Source organism: Pogonomyrmex barbatus, unplaced genomic scaffold, assembly GCF_055798465.1.
Source record: "Pogonomyrmex barbatus isolate J1 unplaced genomic scaffold, ASM5579846v1 scaffold2, whole genome shotgun sequence".
In the NCBI taxonomy this organism is placed as follows: Eukaryota; Metazoa; Arthropoda; class Insecta; order Hymenoptera; family Formicidae; genus Pogonomyrmex; species Pogonomyrmex barbatus.
The window spans coordinates 14,952,212-14,964,788 of NW_028297116.1; the positions used below are offsets into that span (position 1 = coordinate 14,952,212).

General features: G+C 34.2%; 1 protein-coding gene across 10 annotated transcripts in view; it reads right to left on the minus strand.

Moving 5' to 3' along the window:
- The window catches only part of Pgant9 (polypeptide N-acetylgalactosaminyltransferase 9), a 207,311-nt gene that overhangs the window by 152,316 nt on the left and 42,418 nt on the right, over positions 1-12,577 (minus strand). For 8 of the 10 annotated variants that reach the window (XM_089076845.1, XM_089076838.1, XM_089076834.1 and 5 more), the window contains exon 2: positions 9,736-9,947. The exons of the other annotated variants lie outside the window; for them this stretch is intronic. The gene's annotated coding sequence lies outside the window, so the exon portion shown is untranslated. The remainder of the gene's footprint in view (positions 1-9,735; positions 9,948-12,577) is intronic. 10 annotated transcript variants of the gene reach the window in all.

Sequence of the window (12,577 nt, forward strand, 5' to 3'; positions counted from 1 at the left end):
ATGATTTTTGTACTATTAGAATAATCTTCCCCGATCGAGTTATTGAGATTACATTGTTATTTTGTGTAAAACTCAATAAAATTTCGCTCCAATAAAATTTCATTGCTGAAATTTTCATTAATGGGTCAAATTGTTTGTAATGTACACGTCTTTTAGGAGAAACTTATAATCATAAAACTTTTTTATTTTTATTTAGAATTCCGATAATTCTAGGAAAACATTCTTGCAACTCTAAGAAAATATTCTTAAGATATCGTAAGAAATTGCAAAAGATAAAAAATTGATTTTTTTGATCTACCAAAGTGTATTTAACACTTCAACAGACACTTTAAATTCCACATGAATTAATAATTTAGATATCTTATCTTTGCACTTAAATGCATTTAAATGATAGGAAATATCTCGAGTTATGTTAAAAGGACATACATTATATATATATATATATATATATATATATATATATATATATCTTTTAATATATCCAAATAATATCACGTGACATATATCATTATTATATCCCAGATACATGAAATTTGCAAGAGAGGTCAATCAAATATGATGGCGTTATCTGATCATAACTGCTTTGCAGGATCTGGAAATAATCGCATCTACGCCTATGTATGCCTGTGTATTAATTATCCAGAAAAATGCGGTCTTCCCGACAATAAGGCCAAGCCACATCTCTCTCCTCGTGCGGTTTCGTGTTTAACCCGGCGTGTTGCACGGCGTGTAATGGACCGCGAGCATCTCTTTTCCTGCGGATGTTATTTAGTAGGAAGTACTTATTCACGAGAGCAGTAAAGCGGCCATTATAAGTCTCCAGAGGCAAATAACCGTGGAGCTTACCCCATATCGCTCGCTTTCATAAATCGCACCGTGGGAGAAGCGCCGAGAAATGAAAACGAAAGAATAAGAACAGAAGACGAAGAGTAGATGAAACGTAGAAACTGGAAGAGAGGCGAGGAGAAAAGAGCGAAGTTAACTATATCTGTAGATGCAAATGTAAGTGCGGTGGATGGATGGTTGAATGGATGGATGGATGGATGGATAGATAATTGTGAACGTATATGATGGATCGAAACGTAGATGCGAGAGCGAATAGCAGTCGATAAAGACTCGAGAAAGAAAAAAAAAAAAAAACAGCGTATAATATTCGCCAAAAAAGGAGTTTAAAAATGATCCTTAAAAAAAAGTACGGCATTATAAGGATAAATCCGCAACTTAAAGGAATAGGAGAGAGAGCAAAGGGCGGACAGAGGAAGTCATGGATGGGAATCTGTGAAAATGATGACTAAAGAACAGTGGAATCGTCTTCAACTGCTATACACAACGGCGAAGTGGAGGCGAGGAATGGAGGAGGAAGATAATCTTGCCTGCACTGTTCTCTTGACCTCGGAACACAAAGGCGCCCAACGAACTGAAAACCATCTCTCTTTCTCTCTCTCTCTCTCTCTCTCTCTCTCTCTCTCTCTCCTGCTCCCTATCTCTTTCTCTCGCAATCCACCCATCGTAGGTCCGTGATGGTACATAGTTATCCAAAGCGAATAAACTGGAGAAAATTTCGACTCGACGACATGACGCGAAGCGTTGCGCACACGACGACTCAACATTTATATGATTTTCGAGATATATGAACTTGAATTTTAAATGAAGTTTATAAACAAGTTCACATATGAACTTGAATTTGATATTGCCACCACAAACAGAACGATCGTTAACTATTATCAATGAGAAATTTCGAATTAATAGTATTCATAGATTTCATCTTAGATTTAAAATAATAAAGATATGCGATCGAAATATAAATATCTAAATATGAAATTACTACCTGTTATTCAAAACTTGTACATTGCAAAATTAAATACAATGTCGCTCACAATTAATATAATAAAATATTCTTATTTCTCTCTCAGTTGATAGATGAAAATTTAACTTATTCTTTTTCAACACAAGATGACAGTTTATTTAATAGAATTTTTTATTAACTCTCGCATTTCTAGCCAGTATATCTAGGAGAATTCGCGATTGTCCATCCAATCGCACAAATCGTCCTTCCAGAGTTTTCGATTTCGTCGGTCAGCACTAAAACGGAAGTTTCATTTCAGTCTCTTCCTATCGCCGCGCCTTAAAATTTTAAACGGATCGCTCGAGATACGAAGGAATTGAGGGAAAAAGGAGACAGCGTTCATGCAACTTTATCGGCGATGAAAAGGCGACCCTGACCTCGCTGGGGCGTGACAACCGACGCTCTTCGCCTTTCTATGGACCTCAGGAGATTTGGTTTTCCTCGTTCAACCCTATGTGCTATCGCATTCTTCGCTTACGATGACAGAGGGAAATATTCGAATATCGGATCCGTTCACAAACTCCTAGTATAATGCTATAATCCGTAATCTACGTGACGGATCTTCCAAAATAGAATTAATCTGTCTAAAATATAAAAAAAGATAAAGCGTTAATTTTAAATTTTTCAAGTACTTATTCTTCGAGAAAAAAAAATCTGATAATTTTTATGTTAATTTTTTAATTTGCTAATGTTTGACTACTAGAAACGGTTGATCGTAACGAATTTCTAACTTTTAAAAATATAGCATATATATCTGACTTCAAATAACTTGAAGCATAGAGTTAGAAATTAAGAGCAATAAACTGACAGACTTTAACATATTTCACACAATCAATGATAATTTTATGATTAAATTTTTTTTTTTTTTTGATATATCTTATAAACAAATTATCAAATATGATCTGTCAGTTGATAAAATAACTTCGATAAGATAATATGTAATTTTTAACGGGTATCAATATCGACATGAACGTCAAATATCTGATATCAAAAGAAAGGGAAATCTACCCAGCATCTAAGGAGCTCTCCGCATAACAAGAAGCGACGATTATCGACAGCTGTCGTAAACATATAGATTCTAATAGCCGTTGAATGAGTCAAATTTCAACAAACAAGCATGAAGTAGCGCGTATCGAGAAAGAGAATCATCATTTATGGCGTCCTAAACAATGAGATCTACCGTTCGCGTACAGATTAATCTTTTTATGCATTCCATAAATATACATTGTAAAACACAGCACCGGAGTTCCGGTATCACAACCAGCCGTTCCAATATAAACTTCACATAACTCGATTATTAATTGTCATTACGTACGATGATATCTGCTTCGGCTCGACTAGCAACGTTCCAGCGATATCGGTAGGGGCCTGTATAAATATGGCGGTTACAGAGGAACCGAATGTGAAATCTGTCGTGCGTATTAATTTTAAAGGGTTAACATGTGTGTTGGATCTCGGTTCAACAAACGCGCTCCGTTAATCACGATAACGCTTGTAATTTTGCGGCGGTATGATGATGTAAAGTACAAAGGTTGACATCGTCCGGCGTATAATCCGCGCTATTTTCGCTTTGCGGAGTATTGAAATTCGTTTAAATTCCATGGCATTATTCGCGACGCGTAATTTAATTTACCGACGAAAAATAGTAGTATAAAACGGATCGTTCGCGCTCATGATTTTTTTCATAGCTCGCACTGGTATCATTACGATTCGATATTACGAGCAGAATATTGCGACCTAAATATGCTATCTCAGTTTTGCTGTTTGGCAACATATGCAATTAACGCACGATAACAATGCTTTGAAAATATAATACCATGAAATAAAAGAAAATAAAAATATTAGCGAAATCTATTATAAAGTTGGTTACTATATAAAATTTAAATTAACAATTTTCACACACACATACACGCGCGCGCGCGCGCGCGTGCACGCACGCACGCACACATAACGATATTGTATTATTTTATCGTAGAAAACGAGTTGTTTATATAATCGCAAAATTCATGATATAGGCTCGGACGATGATAAAAACTAATTGGCGACATAAACCTAAGCCGCAAATAATCGCGCACCGTGCGTTATCATTAACGTGCATATTGCGCGACGTTCGTTACAATGTTATTGTTAGCGCGTAACCGTTAGTCCGTTGTCGTTCGTTATCTTTCGATACTCTCACCACTTTTCAGGGAATAGATTCTTTTTAATTGCACGGCAGCTGCACTCGATGTAACAGCGAATTCGGGAACAACACACACACACTATCTATAGCTGCGTTAAAGCTTTTATAGATGCATTTGCGTTTGTCCGCAGATGCGTATATTTTTCACTTCGATCAACGATGAAAATTTTTTTACGGTCGTGATCAAACGCAACAATCGCGAGGCTCAATAGCTGATACTATTTAGAAACGATTATGCAGGTATAGTGCTTCGGAAAATCTTTCTGCCGTTCTTTTTTTATATATTAATTGTTACACGCAATTCAGCGACACGTCATCGTTTTTCGTCGAGTCCTCTAAATTAATCAAACGGCGGTGTAATCTCGGATTGAAACGAACGACTACTATATTTTTCACAATTACGTATGTCTCTTCTACAGAGAATTACTGTATTCTTCATACGAAAACCCTTGGAGTACTACATTTAATTGCACTGCCACTATTACGGCGCGGCCCCGCGGCAGTCGCTTTCATCGATTGCGTCCTTTGTATTAATCAAACGACGGTGCAATAACGGATTGAAACGCAACGAACACATAACTACGTCGTTAGCTGCGCAAATGGCTCTATCGCTACGTTACAACTAATATAAAACCGACGAGCGATCGAGGGCGACACATTGCAAGCAATGTTGCGGCTTATTAATAGGGGAGCATGACTGCAATGCCGAAAGGCGACTAATTGCGCTCGCTTTTAAGCATAAATTTACATAAACGCTCTTATTCTGTTTCTGAAATTTTTAATTTAACCGAGTGCTCGCTTTGTATCCGCCTAAAGAATGTAAAAACATAGCATAAATAGATTCTTCATAGCTAAATAGATTTCCAAAAATTTTTACGTAATTCTATCAAAGTCTGTCAAATTAAAGATAAGCTATAATCACATATGGAGAAGAATTGCTAAATATTTCATCTAAATATCGGTCGCCTAAATCGTATCTCATCAATACCTTATTGTTATGCGAAGAGAATGGTTTTGTTAGAAAATCTCAAAATTTGACCAGATACAGATTTAAAAATAATCTTAAACCATCAAACGTTATTATTAGGACACTTAAATAATAATTTTATTTTTTTTTTGCAATCAGTTTGAACGTCATAATAATTTTAAAGACTGAACAAGACTAATTTTAAATCTCTATCGGTTCAAATTTTTACATTCCAAAAAACTGTTCTTTTCGTATATTTAATATAAAAAGCATTTAGTGATAAAAATATAAAATAAATAAAAAATGAATAATAAAGACAGAAGTTTAGCAGATTACATCATGTTTTGTATGTGTTAACAAGCCGTAAAAAAATCAGGTACCATTGATGTTAATTTTTTATAAAACACACACACACACACACACACACACACACACACACACACACACACACACACACACGTGTTCCATCGCGTTCCGTGCACATAGTAGATACTGCTTAAATTTACAAAGAAAAAAACGGTGACAAACAGTGCGTGAAAATATACGTACCGGAAAGTATACGTGCTATGCAAGAAGAGATTAAAGTCGTTGTTTGACACGCATGTGAAATCGCAATCAACAGAATAGTTAACCGAAGTGAAGGCATTCCTTCGTAAATCGTTAAAAAGCATGAATCAATGCATTTTTTTTCGTATCTGTCATGCATTTGCGAATTTATGATAGCGAAATGAATAGTCGAAATTCATCGAGTCTGCGAAGTCTCTATCACCTATTTCGTTGGAATCACTTCCGCTTATTCCGCACTTCTCGAGCAAGACATACAACGGACGTGAAATCAATGAGCTGACAAATGAAAAGTGCTCGAAGAACTCAATAATAAAATATGACAGACGCAGCAAGTAAAGTGAATGCCCTGAGGATAATTCGCATCTGATTAAATCACAAATGCGAATAACAAAAACTAATCACTATATCGAAATCTAGCGATAGCGATAAAATAAAAATAAATAAAGATTAGACTAATAAATTAAACTAGTAAATAAATTGAATTTTGAATTCGGTAACTAGAATCAGGTAATCAATATATTAAATAACACAAAACATTTAATTTTTGTTTTCATGCTCATAATTATGCAAATTATATAATTTTTATACGTCTCGCTCGCCTCGTATTTTATTTTGCAAAATCGTCAAAATGTGATTCATTTAAAGTACAGTAATTATTAATTCAGCAAATGAAATTCTCTCCGTGTTTTAATTTCGACACTGAGAAACACTGTCGTGTTTCAAACAACGCAATGTATTTAGGACTTTCGCAATTTCGCGTACGAGAGATAGAAAAAGAGAGAGCGCAGAATAGAACACATCGAAGAATGATGAATTAGTAATACGTAGGCAAACTGATATGCAAGGTAAATTCATTCGGTCGGTCGTCCTTTTGTGATGCATGAGACTTCTACGATTCGCGAATAGTGGAACGGAGAATAAAGTGCGAACAATTCCGTCACTCTCGGATCACTCGTCGTCATGGCATTCGAGTGAAAAGAAGCGTGCGCGCACACATAGCGCCTGGTTGTCTCCGTCACGATTTTCACACACGCCCGAAAAAAAGTACTTTCAATTTGAATTCATCCGTATAAAAGAGGCGAGAGGCGAGATAATTTAAATTTGAAACTAGAACGATTTAGACCTTTTTTTCCGGTAGATTGATGACTTGCGACAAAATGCAATGACAAATATTGCGCTGAAAAGCAAATATTACATATATAAATAAAGAATAACATTCTATATTCATAGAATTATTATATAATAGTGAGTACAGTACGGTACAGTACAGTATATATGGAACGTATTAAAAAACAAGATTGTAAATTATTTTTAAATATTAATATAAAAATCAATAGAATATTACTATATTGTTAATATACAATATTAATATATATGTATAATTCGTGCTGTATTGTTCATGCTTTATTTATATATCCAATATTCAAATATATTATTGTTAGCATACTAAATATGAATATAATTATGATAATAAGCCTTGATAAATGTTAATCCATCGAATGGTGTAATTATGTAATAATTATATAGAAACGTGATTCCCTATTCCATACTAATTGAATTAAAGAGAATTATATTTCCAAATTCTGTTATTATACTGTTTGTCTTAATTTATACACTCATCACATTAATTTGATCAAAGTAAAATAAATGTAAAGAAAATATGCAATAAATAAATGTATTCGATCCGATTGGAAAAAATGCGTACATTTTATGCAAAATAAAATAAAAATTACCGTCAATATAATGGCGAACGTTAATAATTCATAATTCGAATAATAGCGCTTTGATCATCGTCACGCGTCAAGGCGAATTGAAAATTAATTAACGGTTAATTCGATCATATCGCAAAACATTGACTAAATCTAATTACTATGAACCAGAAGATACGATAGTTCCAGTTAAACCACTTGCATCGTAAAATTGACCGGGATTATAATCAAATCGCATCATAAAACCGATCGTATGTCGACGCCAAGGCATAAAATTATTATATCTACATTCTCGCGGTGCCATTGTCATAAACACGATCTCAAAAATTAAAGCACAAGGAAAATCGATATATACATTTATCAAATCGACTGTGGTAAATAAGTTCGAGACGTCTAGATAATAATAATAAATCATTTAATAAAGGAAGCCATTGAAATTGAATTTAAAATAAACTTTAACCAAGTTATTTCCAGATTATATATATATTATTCCTTTGTTAATATTCATATTTTAATATTTATGTAATAAAGGTGTGCAATTTTTGAAATTTGAATTTCACTAGGATGAAATGGAAAGATACTGTCGGCCATGAAAACGAATGTAACACGCGTTCCACGTATAATGCATGCGTTCTAGTGTAACAAGGAGCATTCGCAATTAGAGGTGAATAATTAAAGAGTCGTTAGTCTCGCCAAGTATAACTCAAATCGCAAGGAGCGGAAATGAAGTCCAGAATTTTCAAGGCTGGCCGACATGGCTGAGTTACAGAAACGATCGATTGTTCCCTTTTGCGTTTCACGTCGGAATATATAAATAATCGTGCGATAAGCACGGTAGGCTCATGCATAATTATCAATCAAAATGAATGTATAATAAAAATAGGCAATCGTGATTAAGGTTAGAGATATTCACAAAGTAAGATAGTCATTAATTGATACGTTATAAAATTTCATATAATTAATATATTTATAGAAAAGATAATTGCTTTTTTAAATTATATAAAGAAAAATATTTCGTAAGACAAATCATCACACTATATTTAAAGCAATGGATGTAAATGTATAATTCATTTTTTATACATAATTTCAAATTCTAGAACATGGGTTATATAAATAATTATAATAATTTTCTTCTACGCTATAATTTTCGCGTCGTGTTAATGATAATTAAGTGCAAAGCTCTACCTAGTGCTGAAAATTATAACCTAATTAGAAAATGTAGCTTCTTTGATATTACGTACCTGATAACTTAAATATTCGTGAATAAAATATTTCATTGAAAAATGTAATAAAAAAATATATGTACACACACACACACACACACACACACACACACACACACACACACACACACACACACACACACACACACAAAAGCAAAAAGCTCTTTACCATTGTTCATCATGGCGTGAAGTAAATATATATATACATTTTATATCGCGTGATATAAAATAATCACACATGCACGTACACATACACTCCATAATAATTAATTACTGGAGACGTATGTCGGAGTGCATCGATGTGCATTGTACATTTTATGCCATCGTTATGTATGGAATTATTCTCATTGTAGTTGTCCACTGAATTGAAATCTGGCTGAATACTTCTCTATCAGCAGAATCGAAATAGCACACGATAGAAATGGATCGAGCAAACGAAAAACTGCTTGCCGTACCGATCTAATGGACAGCTTTAATTACAACAGGCATGTATATGTATGAAAGAACATATAAATGTATCTATAACGTACAAATCATGTATCAATGTATGAAACCGTCGTTTTCCTCGCAGATTAGCATAACGATTCTCTCGACGACATGCATTTTTCATATACGTTCACGTAACGAGTACACAAATTCTTTTTTTTTTTTATTTATAGAACTCATCACATTGCTCACAGTTTGACCAAAAAATGATAATAGTTGCTAATAATTCTTTTTTTTTTCAAGAACGCTGACAACACTCTTATCACACATATTTTATCTCCAAAATCTATCTGTGAAGGAAATATACAAAAAAAAAAAAAAAAAAAAAAAATAAATGTTTTCAAAAATCAATTAGACGAATACATCACAAATTTGTCAATAACTAATACAGTTATAGTATAATAACATATTATTTATTTTTAAAAAATTTATTTTGTGTGTATGTGTGTGTGTAAAACTTTCCGCAGCAGATATTATTATTAACGAAATAAATATCTAAACATCTATTTGTCTGAAACAAAATTGTTGCCTGCCGAGATAACGGCTTGTTAACATAATTTAGCCTTAAGTTTGTTATCAATGAACGACTGCTATCGATCTAGAGATAAGTTGTTATTATCATAGATAATATAGGAAGGTCTCAGCGCGTTCTAACGAAAATTGGTATAGATAATACAAGGACGATATATCATATCTGGTATAATTCTACGGATGCAATCAGGAGAGAGAGAACGATAGACTTAAGAGATACGTACCTTAGAAATCGACCAGGCTCTCCGAAACAGGCGCTCCTTACGAGGCGGATATCTGCTCACGGTCCTCCACGCATCCCCGATAATTATACTTGCCTTGTTAAGCGGCAGATGCTAAGTCGGATTATCGGCGAAAACTTCGACCTCCCACGTATACGCGGGGGAATGTGCGCGGGAAAGCGAGAGATCTTCAAGATTTCCAAACCAAGAGCCGCCTAGATATCCGAACAGAAATGAAAGTTCCGATTAGGTACGAGCAAATCGGTGGAAAGTTTAAGAGTTACGGGAAACTTAGATCGCCGAATATCGTTGCGCAAGTGGCGAGTTTGTAGCATAAAAAAAAAAAAAAAACGTCATCGCAAATCTCCCGAGAAAGAGATAGTTAGGCGTAAGACGCGGCTTACGTTAATGAGATATATTGTTAATGAGTATATTGTTGACGCAGAGATTTTTTCAAAGGCATTAAAGATGATTTCGAACGAACGGCCCAGTCAGGAAGATAACCCAGTCAGGAAGATATTGAAGATAATGATCAGATAAATTAAAGACACGCGTTCTCTCGTACGCGCGCGGGGAAGTGGTAGCGCAATCCGAGTTCATTTCGGATTATTTCGCCGCCATTGACAACCTTTATCGTGAAAGTTTACAACGGTGATTCGCCCTAGTTTCACGTATTCGAATATTAATATGGACAAACGAGCACCCGGGTTCGCGCGGAGCGTGAATTTGCCCTCCGTTCTAATTCCGCGCTTAATCCAATCTGCATGCAATTGTCAACGAGAGTATGCCACTGTGGAAGCACTTGATTTTAATTAAATGCAATGCAGATTAAATCTACGCCGTAAACGTGTGCCGAGGTAGGGACAGATTAGAAGCTCCACCTTATTCTCGCAGATTAATAACGATATCGGTTGATATCGGCGTTCGCTCTTGCGAAACGCTGTTTCTCTCGTCACAATCTCGAACAAGATCGATCCTCTGATTAATTTTCTACTATATTAATTAATATATATATATATATATATATATATAAAATATATTTCATTTTAATCATCACTGTATGTTTAAATTCAAAAAGCAATTAGTAAATGAAATATACAATATCGTACATTTAATATTTTAATATTATTCGATATGTTAAATACTTCGATGTTCGATATATCATATTGTTAATACTATTATTCAGTAAAATACAAAAATATTAAAGTGTATCAATAATTCGATACTGGTTCGTTCTCATATATATATATATATATATATATATATATATATATAATAAATGTTATTTTATTAGATTAGATTAAATTAACTGCAACAAGAGGTACATTTCAAAGTAGTTTTATACTTTGATCACAATATTCATTTTTATTCAACATATTTTTAATATTTTTATTATAGTAGATTCTTAAATAAATGGAAAATAAGATATCCTTCAATTTTCAGTTAAATAATTATATAACATTAAAATTTTAAAACTGGATGGGATTATATCCGATTAGGCGAGTTGTTTCTCTACAAAAGCTACTTTAGACTTTGAAGATAAAAATAGCATTACATTTAAAACTGAGACGCCGCACACAAATTGCACCACGTAGCCACGAAAAACCATATCTCATTTGACTCCAACGTCGTAGCGCAATTTCTTGTTAATTACCATCGTATCGCGTTTTTGTAATTACAAAAACCGCTACGCTGCTCGCGACCGCAGTCAAGTTTAAGAATTCCATGTAATTTCAGCAAAACGGAAGAATTTGCGTGAATTCGTACTAACAATAAGCCGTGACACGTTCATCTTGCCCGAATGCGAAAGGGCTAGAGATCTTTTACGGTCAAAACGAATCAAGTTACAAGCTCCTCCACATGTGATGTCCAACCCTGAACAGTAATGGAACTTGGAACAATTGGAGCGTCTCAAGAAGTGACTTGATGCTGGATGCTCTCCAACTAGAGAACGTCGGTCGATAACTTGTCTTTGTAGAAACGTAACCGCGTTTGCGGAACGGACGGTTATATTAAATGATCGAGTCGTATGCGTTTGTTTGAACAATTAATTACAGGAGCCGCAGAAATACGGAGTATTTTGCTTATTCGCCATCGCATCGTAAGCTGCTTAAGCGCGTACTGAAATATAACAAATACAAAGGAGAAATATAGAAAAAAAAAAAAAATATATGAAAAAGTCGCCGAAGAAAAGGTGTTTAAAAAAAAAAAAAAAAATAAACACTTTTAGAACAATAATTGATTGAATTAGATATTAATAGTATAAATTGTTCGTTTTTCTATATATTTTTCTTTTCGACAGAAAAGCGAAAGAGATAAACTTGGTATCAGAAGAACTAATCGAGCGACGAATGAAGTCGGACGTTCTTATTTTCTTTTGAAAAACAACGCGCCATTGTCTCTGCCTAGATGCCGAGTATCCTTATCGTTCCTCCTGCCGGAACCAGCTTCTAATGGTGGAGACTACAAGGAGCTAATAGTATTAGCACGGTAGACGAGCGAGCTCGGAGAAACAATTAAGCTAAAAGGCACGTTGATTCTTTCAGCGAGACGAATAGATTATCCGATCCGATTAATCTGACAGCAGCGTTATACATGATATACTCATATGCGCGGTCTAATTAAAATTTTCATAGACGAGTTTGCTACTGAATCAAATATGCAACAATACACGCGCGAGCTTCATTCATATTCGATACATGGAATTACTTTTTTTTCTTTCCGTCGAGTATTATTAGATACGTTAATAAATAACCTAGGCTTAAGTAGTTGAGTAGCTTTATCTTTTTATCAGGGACATATATCGAATATGGACATTTTTCAGATATAATTTAAGATCTAAAAA